Source organism: Euphorbia lathyris, chromosome 1 (genome assembly GCF_963576675.1).
Source record: "Euphorbia lathyris chromosome 1, ddEupLath1.1, whole genome shotgun sequence".
Classification (NCBI taxonomy): domain Eukaryota; kingdom Viridiplantae; phylum Streptophyta; class Magnoliopsida; order Malpighiales; family Euphorbiaceae; genus Euphorbia; species Euphorbia lathyris.
This window is the reverse complement of record NC_088910.1, coordinates 110119479-110132564: the sequence shown is the minus strand read 5'-3', so window position 1 is coordinate 110132564 and position 13086 is coordinate 110119479. Positions and strand designations below refer to the sequence as shown.

The 13086-nt window shown below is 35.6% G+C and overlaps 1 long non-coding RNA gene and 1 pseudogene across 1 annotated transcript; one reads left to right on the top strand and one right to left on the bottom strand.

Moving 5' to 3' along the window:
• Window positions 1-701: 701 nt before the first annotated feature.
• On the bottom strand, window positions 702-5342 carry LOC136210593 (uncharacterized). Its single transcript, XR_010678125.1, has 2 exons — window positions 5089-5342; window positions 702-994 (listed from the first exon to the last, which is right to left on the bottom strand). It is a non-coding gene; the product is annotated as an uncharacterized lncRNA (long non-coding RNA).
• Window positions 3443-4360, top strand: LOC136211148 (protein PHOX1-like; annotated as a pseudogene).
• Window positions 5343-13086: the final 7744 nt, after the last annotated feature.

Here is a 13086-nt window from a genome sequence, read left to right as displayed (position 1 = left end):
TACTGACTTACCTTTCTCGTCAGCAGAAAGGACCACTACAAGAAAATTGTTTTTTGGCAACGCAAAATATCGTTGCTAAAAACATGTTTTGCAACGACAATCCAGTATTTGCAACGACAACGCGTCGTTATGAGTATGTCTGTTGCCAAAGCGTTCTGCAACGATATAAGTGTTGTTGCCAAATATATATATTCAGCAACAACATCGTTGTTGCGAAACGTTTTACGTTGCCAAATCTGTAACATATCCGAATAGATGAAATATATCTTTTGCAACGGCATCTCGCGTTGCTATATATTTTTTTGGTTCAGCAACAAATTCCATCATTTGTATAATTGTTAAGATTTAGCAACGACATATGTCATTGCTATATATTTTTACGTTTAACAATGATATTTATCGTTGCTATATAGTTTAACGTTTAGCAACGATATTTATCATTGCTTTATAGTTTAATTTATCGCAACAAGAGTTGACGTTGCCACATAAGTTACTGTTTAGCTAAAATTTTGTCATTGCCATATATGTTGTTGTAGTTCACCAACATATGTTGTCACAACTTATTGTTACCAAACAAACTAATACCTGAATATGATATACATATTATTGCTTTTTTTATTTTGTAAATTATATATATATATATATATATATATATATATATATATATATATATATATATATATATATATATATAACACAACTAAATTGGAATCTAATTTATAATAAATAGCTTAATAGCCATAATTAGTTACCAAGTCAACATATATTCTTCTTTACAAAATGAGTTTGTCTAATATATGTTGTGACAACTTAATGAATCACCATCACATGGTCCAAAATCTATCAAAGATGGCAAAAAGCTTGAGTATGAATTTCACAAAAAATTACAACCACAGACAGTTAGTTATACAAAATGTGGTCTATTCTCAAGCATGGATTCCTCTTTATGCTTCGCTTTCTTCATCAACACTATCATCATCATGAAAACTCCAACCTATTAAGAAAAAGAAACAAACTACAGTATGAATTATGTATAGAAATAGGGCCATGACAAATTAAAATAAATATCACAAACTAACATAAAAGAAAATACTAATCATGATTAAAATAATAAACACTTAAATGAGGCATCACATAGTTTGCCTTAATATGGTACAAAGTCATAATGCTAAATATCTCAAATTAAAATATAAGAATATTGTTTGTGAATTTAGAGTGGTAAATGTTACTCATACATTAAGCAGAATATTGATTTGTGTAGCAAGTATATCTTTTAGGTAAATATTACAATGATTCTCAATATACCACTAGCTGTTACTGCTATACCAAGTTGCAAGAATAAAAAATTCAATAAGATATCTATTCTTCAGTTTGTAAATAAGAACAGAAAGCATTGTTCTAAAGCCAATTTAAATTGACTTTGGACTGATTAGCCATTATAACATTAACCACGTCAACAAATTTGTTGAACACAAATACAAGTCCTGGGTGAAAAGCCATAGAAAAACAATACTAGACTTAAAAAGTAAGGAAACTAGAAAGCCATTAAATTGCTCCCAAAGAATCATATAGATGTATCCTATCTTAGGAGTAACATGGCTGCATGCTATATGCAAATGGGCATAACTGAATATCCTAAGGCCATTCTTGAGTGTAATTTAGCTCTAGAGGTCACACAAAACTATAGCAAAGCACTCATAAAGAGGGCAAGGTGTTACGATGGTTTAAATAGACTTGATTTGGGGTTGAAAAATGTTAAAATGGTTTTAAAAATAGAGCTGAATAATGTTATAGCATTAGAAGCCATACAATTATCCATACAATTTGTATTTTGTACACTAGTCAAACAATCCTATCTTGAATTGCCTCATGAATTTAAACCTTTCAATTATCCAGGAGTTAAATATTTACATTTCAATTAGTAACATGAAAAGTCAAATCAAGAGAAATTATTTTCTAATTCATAATCAAAAGAGGGAAAAATAAAAGTCATTTCTAGACAAAGATTGAATTGGTATAAAAAACAAAAGAAATAAAAACTCCTCCATATACAGATGATTCAACTAGAATTGTCTTATTAGCACAATAACACAACTGATTTAGAAAAAAAAATAAACACCCTCCAAAAATACCTTGTAAAGATTAAATCTTTTTCCTTTGAAACTCCCAAAAGTTTGAACTTTTCATCAGCCTAGAAAACTAATTGGAATTCCAATAGAAACGCCTAATTTACCCTAATCTAATTTTCCAAATATAAAACTTTGTTTGTTTGTTTCAAAAAATCCATCAATGCTATCAAATAAGATTAAGCAGGGTCTAATTAGAATTAACCAAACCTAGTGAATCTAGAAATAATTATGAAACTCTGAACTGTCAAACACTCATCTTTCCATCTTCAGAGAGAAATCAATACAACAAAAAGAAGAAGCAAAACATTAGATTAGATCTCTATGGTTTCAGAAAACCTAGTAAAATCAAAAGGTTTCTGAGTAGTAAAACAAACATTATTAAAAAAAAAAGTAAAAGGAAAGAAAACAAATTGAAAAACCGGATCAAGTACAGAAAGGAAAAAGAATAATTGAAGACATTAGAGTCAGAAAAAAACCTGTTAAGTGAAGGAAGTGGAGGAAGTTAGATGTTTATGGGAAACAGAGGTTAGAAAGAAAGAAGAATGACAGAAAGAAATCTCAAAACGGAGAAACCAAACCACATAGGATCTCTATCTGCTTCAATAAATATGCTTTAGTTTTTGGACAAACTAAATTACTGTTTTAATTAACGATAATAATGCAAACACTTCTTATAATAATTTAATACTTAAAATTAAAACTGACAGATTCAGTTTCCATAGAGCTGAACAATCCTATAGCATTAGAAGCCATACAATGCAGTTGGGCTAAGTTGCCTGTTAACTGTACCCTCAATCAACTCAAGGAAGTCATGTCTGATTCTTTTCCAAACTCAGGAGCAGTTATCATTATAAGTATATAGATCAAGAGGGTGATTTGATTACAATAACCTCTGACAAAGAACTCAAATGGGCTAAAACATCAGCTGAATCGCAGGCCTCTATCAGGCTGTATTTAGTCAAGGTCGATTTTCAGCAGGATCAGTTCTTTGAGAAACTTGAGAAAGAAATAGACAAGCTGGAGATCGGAAGAAATAGGAACACTGCTATAAAAAAATGGGAACATTTCAAAAGGCCTGGACTCAAAAAGTTGACAGTGCCATATTGATGAATAGATAGTAGTGTTTGCTAAGGTTTTTAAGCATCATGTGGGGTTGGAATCTGATGTGTATCTTGGTCTTCATGAACTTGGTATTAAGTCTACCTATTTAACTTATTAATACTTCCATTTAGTATCATGTCTAATATATATATATATACTTCTTTTACATATCCCTAACCTTTATCCTATATATTATAAATTTAAGTTCATGGATGGGTCTAATTCACCGTATAATTTTTTTTTGGACAGTTACCAGTGAAGAAGCACAAGGCCTTTTCAACACAGCAACAGAGAAGTTCCAAGAGATGGCTGCTTTGGCATTGTTCATTTGGGGAAATGTTCATATGGCTAGGGCAAGGAAAAGGATTTATTCACCGAAGATGCTTCAAGGGAGTGTGTGCTTGAACAGATAAAAACAACATATGATTGGGCACAGAAAGAATATACAGAAGCAGGACATAAATATGAAGCAGCATCAAGAATCAAATCAGATCTCTATAAAGTCAATGTAGCTCAAGGGGGTCAGCAGTTTGAGCAGGCAAAACTATCTTGGTATTATGCAATTGGAAACAATGTTGACTTAGAATCGTGGTATTTCGATGAGGCCATACAACTTTATAATAGAGCAGAGGAGAACATGGAAGAGGCATACAAATGTGGGAAGAATCGAAAGTGCATCGCCAAACTGAACTTTCTAGTTTGCTCAAGGTTAGATCTAAGCAAAGAACATGAGTTTGGATGAGCTGTTTAAAGACACATCAACAGAAGAAGCTGCTGAGCAGACTAAGAAAATGGGATCTCTAATTTATCTCCTATGGGGCACCATACTCTATGAGCAATCACTCATGGAATTCACATTAGAGCTTCCAGTTTGGCATGAAAGTTTGGAAGTTGCAGTTGAGAGGTTTGAGCATGCTGGAGCTTCCTCCACTGATATAGCTATTATGATGGAGAACCACGTCTCAAATGATAGTATAATGGATGGTTTAGGATTTAAGATTGATGAAATAGTAGAAGCATGGAATGAGATGCATGAAGCTAAAAGGTGGCACAACATTGAAACTCTACTTAGTTATGAACATGGGCAGATTGAAACTCTAACTGATAAAAAAGATCCATTTACAAGATAATGTACCACATTATCTCTAACAATGACACCAGAACATAAACATGAAGCATATAACTAGTTAATTAGAGAAACCCAAACATATTAGTGCAACCAATTAAAGAAATCCAACACACTGCCCAACCACATTAGCATAACTAATTAAAGCCTATAATGCACGGAAATGGAAACGAAAACAGAAACGGAAACGGGGAAACAGAATTTTTAAGAGCCCAACACTTTAACTTCATAAAAAAAGGGTCCAACAAGAAAATAAGAGTCCAACAAGAAGGAGAAACAAAAAAAAATTGTCTTCTGAATTTTGACAACAAAATAAGAGCCCAACAACATTCCAAAGCATTCATTTGAGCCTTTTTGGTCTTCAGATTTCTCAAGACTTGAAGGATAAGAAAAAATCACAGTAAGCAGAGAAAACAAAAACAACAGATTTGAAGTAGAAGAAGAAATCGCATAAACATTGAAACGCTGCTCCAGGAACATTTACGTGCTTCATAGATTAAAGCTATTAAAGAAACCCAAAAAGCATTAGCTTAACCAAGATTAGATTCCACAATGTTTAAATCGAAATCAAAGCCATATAGTGTGGAATCTTAAAAAATATCAGATTATAAATGTTAAGCAACTAACATCAGTTAACCAAAATCAATTTAGAGGCAAACCTAATCCAAACCCAAACACCACATAGAAGAATCAAAAATTGGCATTTTACCCAACTAACATACTAAAAGTTACCTGGTATCTATTGTAATCCTGAACGGCAGTGAGGCGATCAGGGAGAGAGAGCAAAAGGGACAGTTCAGAATCGTCTACCCTCAAAGCTAAAAGAGATAGCGGAAGAAAGCGCCAACCATTGAGCAAAAGGAATGGGTCGACCTAAGATTTTGTTTTTGGTTCAGCAAAAGGAATCGTCTACCCTCCAAAATTGATGGCTATATGAGAAAAGCGGCCACCTAAATTGATGACCAGTTGTAAGGGGAAAGCGATGACCTAAATTGATGACCAGTTGTAAATATGTTTTTTAAATTTTTATTTTTTTATTTTAAAAAATTATAATTTTTATATCTTTCGCCACGACAGCCAATTGTTGCTGAAATATTTCTTTTTAACGCAACAACAAATCATTATTGCTATAAATTTGTTATTTTACTGCAACAACATCATTGTTGCTAAACGAAATGCATTAATTCCACTTTCCCGCTACGCAAAAAATTATGGAGGGAAACTCGAAAAGCTAATAATATTAATATATTTATTTTAAAATTAATTTAATAGATGTTTTTCGCCACAATAAATTTTATTGCGATAACTGCTTATATTTACTGAAACAACATGACGTCATTTCTATAAATAATTACATTTACCGCAACAACACTCTGTCATTGCTGTACCTAGATATATGTATAACAACAATACATGCTCGTTGCTATCAATGACGTCATTTACCGCAACGACTTCCTTGTTGCAATATATTTTACATTTTTTACAAATTTCCAACTTGGCGAAATTTTTGGGGAGAGGGTGTGGATAAACTTATGGCAACAACCTTTGGTAATGACCAAAGGCTTTTCGTTGGTAAAGTTAGGTTTTTGCAACAATGATTTTCTGTCGTTGCCAAAACTTGTTGCCAAAAAACAATTTTCTTGTAGTGGACAGTGTTAGTACCCATTGGGGTTGATATGAGCTTACATTCTTCCATATCGAATTTCTTTAACATTTCTTTGGCGTACTTAGACTGACTAATGAAGATGCCATTCTTCCCTTGCTTGATTTGAAATCCAAGGAAGAAGTTGAGTTCGCCCATCATAGACATCTCGAACTCAGTTTGCATCTGTTTACTAAATTCTTTGCACATAGATTCGTCAGTAGCACCAAAAATTATATCATCTACGTAAATTTGTGCTAGCAGGGTATTTTTACCCTTCTTCTTAATGAACAAGGTTGTGTCAGCTTTACCTCTGACATAGTTCTTGGTCAGCAGGAAATTGGTCAACCTCTCATACCAAGCACGAGGTGCTTGTTTCAGGCCGTACAAGGCCTTCTTGAGTTTATAAACGTGGTTTGGAAACTTTGGATCTTCAAACCCAGGAGGCTGACTAACATATACCTCTTCGTTTATAAATCCATTAAGAAAAGCACTTTTAACATCCATTTGATATAGCTTGAAATTCATGAAACTAGCATATGCACATAATATACGTATAGCCTCTAATCTAGCTACGGGTGCAAAGGTCTCACCATAGTCAATGCCCTCTTGCTGACTATAGCCTTGGGCTACAAGTCGGGCTTTGTTCCTGACTACATTGCCTTGCTCATCTAGTTTATTTCTAAAGACCCACTTGGTTCCTATGGTCTTTTGATTCCTAGGTTTTCGTACTAAATCCCATGCATCGTTTCTTGTGAATTGATCAAGCTCCTCTTGTATAGCATTGATCCAATGTTCGTCGTGCTCAGCTTCTGAGAAGTTCTTTGGTTCATGTACTGAGACGAATGCAACATTGCTGAGATATTTTCTAAGCTGATCTCTTGTCATCAGCTTGTTTTCAGTAGCATCAAGAATGAACTTCTCCAAATGTCCTCTTGGAATTTTGATTTCTTTGGGCAATGTTGAGTTGTCTGGAATAGGTGTTTCTACAATATCTACAGGAGTAGATTGGTCAGCAAAGGTAATTTCGGGTTCGTGTTTACCTTTGGTGAGCCCTTATGGTGACGACTCAGCAGCTCCATTTTGGTCAGCGGAAGCTGAGCTTGGTTCATCTTCGGCAGACTGAGTTGTCTTTCCTGCAGGGTCAGTTTCATCGAACTCGATATGGACAGACTCTTCTACAACTTGAGTTCGCTTATTATGCTTTACTGTTAGTTGAGTACCCTAAAAAGATCGCTTCGTCAGCTTTAGCATCAAATTTAGCAAGGTTATCTTTTGTGTTAAGTATAAAACATTTACACCCAAAGGCACGAAAGTAGCCAATGTTGGGCTTTCGTCCTTTCCAAACTTCATAAGGGGTTTTCTTGAGTATAGGTTTAACTAAAGCCCTATTCAGTATATAACATGCTATGTGGATAGCTTCACCCCAGAAATACTTTGGAAGCCTATTTTCACTCAGCATTGTCCTAGCAATTTCGACTATTGTTCTGTTCTTCTTTTCAACTACCCCATTTTGTTGAGGCATCCTAGGAGCAGAAAAGTTATGGTCAATGCCACTGACTTCACAGAATTCATCAAATTGTTGGTTTTTGAATTCTCCGCCATTATCACTTATAATATGAGCTACTCTTAGGTCTTTGTCATTTTCAAGCTTTTTAATCAATGTTGTGAACATCTCAAATGTTTCATCCTTGCTACACAGCAAGATGATCCAAGTATACCGAGAGAAATCGTCTACAATGACTAAGAAAAATTTCTTACCGCCCAAGCTGAGTGGCTAGACAGGTCCGAAAAGGTCCATGTGTAGTAATTCCAATGGTCTCTTGGTTGAGACAATATTTTTACTTTGAAAAGACTTCTTCGTTTGTTTACCTTGCTGACAAGCATTACATAATTGATCTTTCTCAAATTTCAATTTGGGCAATCCCTCAACTAATTACTTTCTAGCTAGTTTGGCAAGGAGGTCCATGCTTACATGACCAAGTCTCATATGCCATAGCCAGGAGTTATCCTCTTTAGACACTAAGCATATATTTTTAGAAAACTGTTTTTCTAAACTCAACATATATACATTGTCAACACAAGGGGCAGTTAGAATTAAATTGTTTGTTTTTCCCTCGAGTATCCGACACTGAGTGGCATCAAATACAACCTTTCTACCGCTATCACACAGCTGAGCTACGCTCAATAGGTTATATTTGAGACCTTTAACTAAGGAGACTGACTCAATAGTAGGGTTACCTCCGATAGTACCTGATCCAACTATCTTACCCTTTTTATTGTCTCCAAAGCTTACGTTACCACCTCGTTTAAGCTCAAGTGTGATGAACTGAGTTTCATCACCAGTCATATGCCTCGAGCATGCACTGTCAATATACCATAATTTTGATTTTTCCACACATCTCAGGCTCACCTACATTTTAAACTATTCATCTTTAGGTACCCAATTCTTGTTGGGTCCTCGTTTGTTAGTGCGAATAGGTGAAGCATCATATCTTATCTTGTGACGACATACATTTATGATGTGCCCTTGTTTACCACAGAAGTCACAATAAGTTACCCTTTTAGGGTGACTTTGTCTTTGGTCAGCACCATTGTGCTGAGCATGCCAACATACCTTAGTGGTATGACCTTTCTTTCCGCAGAAGTCACATTGGACAGCCCGCTTATTATACCAACACACATCTATTGTGTGTCCTCTTTTCCCACAACAGTCACACTGAGTGAACTATCTATGCTGACCAGTAACTGAGTACTCAGCGTGGGATTTATTTTTAGCTGAACCTTTTATTTGGTTCTGTAGGGTTGTGACATCCTTTCTCAGTTTCTTTGAATCTGATTGGACTTCCGAGACAAACTTGTGCATGATTTCCATGTTGTCATGCAAAGTTGAATTGTCTTGGAGAAGATATCGAAGGTCACTGAGTTTGACCTCCTTAATCTCGTCACACCGCCTGCTGAGTGCCTTTATTTTCTTGTTACACTTTTTAGTCAGTGTATATAAATCACTCAGGGCATTAACCATTTCATTTCTAAGCAAGTGTAGAGATGTTACCTCATTGGCATGTTCCTCTTGGTCAGAACCGTCAGAGAGGTCAGCTTGCTCAGATTGACTTTGGTCAGCAGCGTCATCGGCCATGAAGCATATATTTGCTGTCTCATTTGCATCAGCTTCTGATGAGGTTGACTCATCACTGTCACTCCATGTGGCCACCATTGCCATTTTGCTTCCCATCTTTTCTTTCTTTAAGTTAGGGCAGCTTGACTTAATGTGCCCAGTTTGATGGCACTTAAAGTACGTGAAAGGCTTAGAGCTGTCCTTTTTGTATTTGTCACTAGATTCAGCTTTGTACCTATCGCCTCTTTTGTATGGCCTCTTGCTGTTCTTATCATTCTTTCTGAACAGCTTCTTCATCTTTCTTGTGAACATGGCCATCTCCTCATCATCTGATGAGTCAGCTTCGGTTGAGTCAGCTTTCATGACAAGTGATTTTTGTTTCTTGTCGTCTGACTTTTCTTTTGCTTCGAAGTTTTTCATAGAGATCTCATGAGTCAGTAGAGATCCGATCAGCTCGTCATATTTGTACATGGTCAAGTCCTGAGCTTCCTCTCTAGCTGTCTTCTTAGCTTGCCAGCTCTTAGGGAGACTTCTTAGGATTTTCTTCACCTGCTCCTCTTCTGTGAAGTTCTTTCCATGTCTCTTAAGCTCATTTATAATATTTGGTGAACCTTGAGTTCATCTCTGAGATGTCTTCGTTTTCATTCATCTCGAACAGTTCGTATAACCTCATATGTTGTTTCACTTTAGACTCCTTGACCTTGCTTGTGCCTTCATAGGTCACTTTGAGCTTCCTCCATATCTCTTGTGCTGACTCGCAACCTGAAATTTTATTGTACTCTGCAGCATCTAGAGCACAGTGAAGCATATTGATAGCCGAAGCATTATTTTGTAATTTTTTAGGTCATCCTCTGACCATTCAGTTTCACTCTTGACAACCTTTTCGTTGTCAACAGTTTTGTAAGGCACATATGGGCCTTGAACTATTGCAAGCCACACACTCATGTTTGTAGTTTGAATAAAATTCTTCATCCTGTTTTTCCAAAATGTATAATTTGATCCGAAAAACAAGGGTGGCCGACTAATTGATAATCCCTCAGGGAGTATCTATGTTGTTTGATTTCCTGGAAGGAAACGAGTGCTGTTCTCAGCCATTTATCGGGATCAGCTCAAGATAGTTATATCTTTGAGTAGTGAGCAACTATGCTCTGATACCACTTGTTGGTCCCGTGTGATTAGTTCCAAGGGGGGGGTTAGGAACTAATGTAACTTTTTCGTTAAATATTGCTGACTTAATTAATTCTTTAAGTTACTTAACTTAGTTCAGGTCAGCACGGCCGAGAAATGTAAGACAGCTTTAGTCAGATGCTGACTAGAACTGTTTTACTTGTGAGTTGGGAATTAACACTTTAGGTCAGCTTCCAACTCAGCACCAAGATCACTCATTGTCATCTTTGCAATTTATATCCTAAGTAATTTAATCAGACAACACATATATAGATATATTGAGAGAGAGTTAGAAATTACTCAGCACGACTTATCCTGGTTCGGCCTCTCCGCCTACGTCCAGTCCCCAGAGTCCCTTCGGGCTTTTTCAATCCAATACTGAGCTCTTTAAAGGTAGAGCACAAACCGTTTACAAAGCAGTTGAATATGCAAGAGTACCTTCCTCTATTCGTCTACTCAACTCCTACTAAGTGCTATAACCGAACACCTAGATTTCTCTACCACTGAGTACTTAAAACCGAGTACTCAGCACCACTCTCTCAATTTTACAATTGATACAGACTTGTTCTTTCTAGATGAAGAACACTTTAGATGATTACAAAATCAATCTAGCTTTTACACAGAAATAGAAGTTTGGTGTAAGATCTTTTTCTTGTTTGAATGTGCTTTGTATCTTTTCTCTTTTTCTCTTGTATTTTTCTTGGCGAAAATCGGCAATGATCCAAGCATGAACTTGTCCTTATATAGTTGAGACCTGAAGGCACAATCATTTGAATCCGGAATTATCCGTTGGATTCAAACAGCTCTTTCTTGCGACATTGTTCTGGTCAGCTCCAGACTTGCAGGACAATCCTGTCGTCTGAATTCCACAGGCGTCAGGCTTGTCTTCTTCCCGCAAGTGTGTCTTCTAGTGCCAGTTCGTCTTTTAGCTAATGGACAGTTGACCCATGCATCTCGAAATTAACTCTGTGAGTAATTCTAAGGTTTCTATTATTGGTGCAGACAGTTGTCGGATCTTGTCTTCTAGCAAACAGATCATTCATGCTGTCCTGACGAACACTCAGCTTGACTTTATTGACATTGCTTTTGTTCTTTGTTTCTGAGTCACTCTTACTCAGCTTCCGTGGTTAGCTTCGTCTGCAAGCTTTAGTTTAGAGAAGGACTTCTCTTCTTTGATACTGAGTTGCGTTTCACTCAGTTTCTTTGGTCAGCTTCATCTTTAAATATTTGTTCTGAAGATGGCTTTTTTTTGTTATGCTGAGTTGCACTTCACTCAGTTTGTGTTGTGTTCTTATGCTGACTTCGTCCTGTCTTACTTTTTGATTCTGTTTTCATTTATACTTATACTCAACATTGAACAAACATATTAGTACAATTAAATCAAAGCACTTAAATTTAATTGCCCCTTAATCATGGATTAACTTAAATAATTTTGTCAAATCAAAATCATGTGGAAAGGTGTTTCAACAACTGGCGCTTTCTTCCAGACATTCTGGGATATTGTGGGTGAGGATGTGGTCGCTATGGTCCATGGTTTCTTCAATACATAGGTTTTCATGCCGGGTTTAAATTCCAATATCATGGCCCTTATTGCAAAAGTCGATGGTGCTATGTCACTGGAGCAGTTCAGACTGATTGCTATGACCAACTTTGGGTATAAAGTGATCACAAAAATTATTACCGGACGACTTGCGCAAGTTGCTGCCAGGGTTGTCTCTCCTAATCAATATAGCTTTATTCCTGGTAGGAGTATTCATCAGTGTATTGCCATAGCATTTGAGGGCACGAATATTCTTAACAAGAGATGCTTTGGCGGTAACATGACACTTAAAATTGATATCAGAAAGGATTTTGATACATTTGATTGGAATGTTTTGCTTGCTGTGCTTGAGGCTTTTGGTTTTTCTTTGCAATTTAGGGACTGGATACTCAATATATTATCTTTAGCAAGGATATCGATTCTCACTGGCTCCGTGGCCACCGGATACTTTAAATGCTCTAGAGGAGACCCCCTTTCTCCTCTGCTGTTTGGCCTCGCTGAGGACTTTCTTAGTCGCTGGCTCACCCGTCTCAATTGCACAGGTAGTCTAAAAGCTATAGGTTATTCAAAGCTCCATGATTTCCCAACCCATTTGCTCTATGCAGATGATGTCACGTCCGTGTCTAAAAATTTTCGATATAGATTTTAGAGTATTAATTAATTATGATTTTAAATATGTTATTAAGTTTAATTTATGTGTAAATTAAAAGTTTTGATTAAGTTTTATAAAACCTATGTATACTAAAAGGATTAAAATTAATATTTTACTATATACAATTCAGCTATATATGAATATAAAGCTATAGGAATTAATATATATTATGTTACAAAAGATTTGTTTTATAAAACGATAAATAAAATTTTATCTATTAGAATATAGGTTCGACTTTTAGGCTCTTAGGCGTTCGTTATCCTATCTTCTGTTCATACCTAATGCCGTTTTGGGTCAGGTGTGACATTTTGGTATCAGAGCTTAGGTTATCTTCCTTGGACATAGTAGTTATTATTTGGAGGGTTATATAGTTCGATGATGAGTTGTAAAAAATGGTAGATATGAATTTCGATGACGAAATTCTTTAAGGTGGGTAGAATTGTCACGTCCGTGTCTAAAATTTTTCGATATAGATTTTAGAGTATTAATTAATTATGATTTTAAATATACTATTAAGTTTTATTTATGTATAAATTAAAAGTTTTGATTAAGTTTTATAAAACCTTATACACTAAAAGGATTAAAATTAATATTTTACTATATACAATTCA